Genomic DNA, 4,516 nt, shown 5'->3' with positions numbered 1-4,516 from the left:
AGTGTATCAAGAGCTCCAGGAGAGAAAACCACCAAGACATGTATAAAAGCAAGCTTATTAGAATCATATCTTAGTTTTCAACAGAAACATTAGAAACTCCAAAGGTGCAGAGTGTATTTCAAGTTCTGAGAAACCACAGCTGCTAGCCCAGACTGCTAAACCCCAGAAAACTATCTTATAATTGATGGCGAGACAGAAACAGTCCATGATAAAAACAAACACACGAACCAGGCTAATGGAATTTATGAGCACAAAGCGAGCTAGCCCTACAGAGGATATTGGGAGGGAAACTCTTGAGCTTGTGGGGAATGATAAAACACATAAAGAGGATACAGGAGAGAAAAGTTAAAAGATGCTACAATAGTAGATAAACAAATGAGGATAGAGGTAACAACACTTCCTAAATCCAACAAAGTGGCAGGGATTAATATACGCCTTTTCTGAATACCCATGGTCTCAGTTTCCCAATCAAAAAGAGGAAGACTTAGCCGGGCAGTGGTGGCGCACGCCTTTAGTCCCAGCACTTGGGAGGCAGAGACAGGCGGATTTGAGTTTCAGGCCAGCCTGGTCTACAGAGTGAGTTCCAGGACAGCCAGGGCTACACAGAGAAACCCTGTCCTAGAAAAAAAAGAAAAAGAAAGAAAAAAGAGGAAGACTTGCAGACTTGTGTCTAAAAAAAAAAAAAAAAAAAAAAAAAAAAAAAAAAAAAAAAAAAAAAGCCAGATGATAGTGGTCTGTTGTGGGAAATATTTTAAAAAGGAGCTAGCAAGTTCCCGTCCGATGCTGGCAACTCTCAAATCCCCCATGGCCTTTGTAGTGCACGTCTGACAACCCACTCTTTGCCACTGTACCTTTGTCTCTTGAACCCAGATGAGCCGCCGCGTCTGTGAACACAAACTTAGTTCAGAAACAATAGCAAACTTAATCTCTGGGTGCAACAACTAAAACCTAATCTTGTAAGCCTTAATAAAATCTGATTCCTCTGGTGTCGAATCCTAGCGGATCCGCCATGATACCAGGGAAACTCAAGCCGCTACATCTTAGCTATATGCTGTCCCCTTTCCAAAAAGGACCGAACTCATCCTGCTACCTCTCTTCTTCCATCCAACCTGGAAGTAAGTTCCATCCTACTCGCCCAGCAATTGGTTCCTTTATTCATTAGGTATTGGTTCACAAAAGAAGCACCTGAGTACTTGACTCATTCCTCATTCCAGATTCCTCATTCCAGACCAACTCGCTCTGAGGAGAGCAGAATTAACATAAAAATACTAGCAGCACCGAGCCACCCACAACAGTGGTCCACACCTTTAACCTCAGCACTTCTCCCATTTGCTGCCTGCAAAAAGCACACCTCCATCAAAGATAGAATTTGTCTTAGAGCAAAAGGATGGGGGAAAGGTATTCAAAGCAAATGGAATTGGGAGAAAGTAGACTTTGTTATTCTAATATCTGACAAAATAAACTTCAAATCAGAAGAGACAAAGGAAGTCACTTTGTACTGATGACGGGAACCCTTGTTCTAGACATTGCAATTCTAAATAAATGCGCTGAACACACGAATCCAACTTCATAAAGCAAACACTGCTAGATAGAGTCATAGACTTAGCCCTATGCTCTCACCAATAGACAGGTTATATGTATGAAAAAGCTAAAAAACACTGGAGTTAAATGACATCATAGATCAAGTGGGCTTAAGAGATTAGAACATCCATCCACACAGTACAGAATACACTTTTCAGGAGCCTGTTGAACTAGCTCTAAAGTATATAAATCATAATTAGGACAAAGGTCGAGTCTCAACAAGTACAGAAAAATTAAGATAACCTTTTGTAATCTATTTGACTATAAGGGAATAAAATCTAGAAAGCAACCGAAACTACAGAAAATCCACAAAGTAGATATTAACACTATTGAATATGAATGCTAAAAAATTAAGGATGAAAAATTTTTAAATTTCTAGTGTTGAATGAAAACAAGGATAGAACATACCAAACCCTATGGGATGCAACAAAAGCAAGCTTAAGAGAGACATCCGTATCGCCCCTCCAAGGTTCAGGAACACTGGAGGAGTAGGGTGCAGAAGGGATGTAAGAGCTGGAGGAGGGTGTGAGGGAGCAGTGTGGAATGCTGTCTTCCAGGCATGCCACGGCTGTAGCCTTGCTAAGCTCACAGCAGCTGTGGTTGTTTGCACAAGTCTGGGCTCATAAATATTCTGTCATAAAAGGGAGGGCTCACAGGGCTCCACCTCTCCCTGAGGACTTCTATGTAGCTAATGATTGATGGGACAAAGATTTTATTCAGTGGTAATGTGCCCATGCCCTTGTAAAGAAGCTCACCCACATCCATTTAACAACCCTAATAAAACCCATCTGGAAGACAGAGGAGAAAGCAGAAGAGTTTGCTAGTTGGGAAGAAGAAGGCTAGTGGTGGGAAGGGACCGGGAGGGTAATGAGGGGTGGATATGATTGAAATACATTGTGTACACATAAGAAAGGATGATAGTGGAACTTGTGCATAGTTAGTATATACTAATGAAAACACCTGCCGGGTGGTGGTGGCGCAGGCCTTTAATCCCAGCACTTGGGAGGCAGAGGCAGGCGGATTTCTGAGTTCGAGGCTGGACTGGTCTAAAGAGTAAGTTCCAGGACAGTCAGGGCTACACAGAGAAACCCTGTCTCGAAAAAAAAAAACCTAAAAAACAAAAAACAAAACTAATGAAAACACTTTTTAAAAAAGTGTAGTTTTTTCACCACAGTGTAGCTCTGAGCCATCTCACCAGCCCGTATATATCTTCTAGAATGCAAAGCTTAGAAACATGTTTGACAAAGCTGGTCTCCTGCAAACTAGAATTGTTAATGGTGCTAAAATTGTGTACCCTTGTGTTCATGTGTTCCTAATTGCGCTGTGACTGCTATTTTATCTTTGTTGTAGTTTTGAAGCAAGATCACTATGTGACTACCATCTCTAAGAACTGTGTGTGTGTGTGTGTGTGTGTGTGTGTGTGTGTGTGTGTGTTTGTGTGTGTGTGTGTGTGTGTGCTCGTGCAAATATCCATATCCAGAAGACAGTGTTGGATGCCTTAAAGCTAGAGTTTCAGGGATCTGTATGAACTGCCTGATGTGAGTATTGTGATCCAAAGTTCACCTCAAGATTGAGCAACAGTTCCTCTTAACTGCTGAGCTATATCCAAGTCATGACTAAAAAGCAGCAATAGTAGATAGGTCTAAGCATTCAAGAAATGCCTTTAAATAACTGAAAATACAAGACACTGGTCACTGTTAACTTGTCATGGCCTAGGCTCATCTCTCTTGAGTCACCCTGGATTCTAAAGCAGCAGGACCTCTCAGGATAGGTCATCTTCTGGATGAGGCCAAACTCTGGAGCAGAAGGGATCATCTTGTAGGAACCAGAATAATACCCTCACGGGATGGGACGACAGCAATAAGGATTTCTTTGGGCCACTTTGCAGAACCAGACCTGACAGAGTGGTGAGGCCACAGCGTGACAGCAGTGTTTGTGCGTCCTTTCCCCTGTGTCCCCATCCTTCCTGTTTAAATCCAAAGCTCATGTCAGTACCCTGAAGTCTAACATGGAGGTCAGTAGTCTCTTACTTGTTCTTCTTCCCAGTTTGGCTGAATAAATATCCTCTCTCTGCTTTTCAAAATTTTCTCTTTAATCTGTATATTGAAGACTGGTGGCTGAACCTAGCTTTGGGGAGAGCCAGGAGGGTGTTGCAAGACTCCATGCTTTTTGGCCTGAAACTCCAGTTATCAAAAACAGTCACATATTATCATGAATTGTGACCATGTATTAGATTGTTGTGAGGTTTAAATATACAGAAAGAATTTAAACAAAATGACATAATACATGTTGACTAACAGAGACATTTCTTCTTAAAGCCTTATTATTTTGAGTATGTTTGGGCAGTGTGTGCCATGGCACACGTGTGTAGGTTAGAGGTCAGTTTTGCAGAGACAGTTTGTTCCTTCCACTTTTACATGGATTCTAGGTATCAAACTCAAGTCCTCAGGCTTGGATGGCAAGCACATTTACCAGCTGAGCCGTCTTGCTGACCTTACACTAATATTTCTATTGGTTAACTATTTATACAAATATGGCATGTCATCACTGGGTCTAATAAAATTTATTTCTGGCCAGGCATGGTGGCGCACACCTTTAATCTTAGTACTTGAGAGGCAGAGATAGAGCAGCCTGGTCTTCATAGAGTTCCAGGACAGCTAAAGCTATATAGTGAGACTCTGTCTCAATAAACAAACAAACAAACAGAACAAAACAAACTAACAAAAAAACCCCAAAACTTTTATTTTTAAACACATGGACAATAAGGATCTAGTAAAAGCAGTTTTTAAATTTCTTAGAAAAGCTGAGCATGGTGGTGCCTTTAATTTTAGCACTCAGTAGGCAGAGGCAGGTGGGTCTCTGTGAGTTTAAGCCCAGCCTGGTCTACAGAGGGAGTTCCAGGACAGCCAGGACTGTTTTACACACACACACACAC

The sequence above is a fragment of the Mastomys coucha genome, unplaced genomic scaffold, assembly GCF_008632895.1.
Source record: "Mastomys coucha isolate ucsf_1 unplaced genomic scaffold, UCSF_Mcou_1 pScaffold2, whole genome shotgun sequence".
NCBI lineage: Eukaryota > Metazoa > Chordata > Mammalia > Rodentia > Muridae > Mastomys > Mastomys coucha.
The sequence above is the reverse complement of the archived record's forward strand: the minus strand, read 5'-3'. Positions refer to the sequence as shown.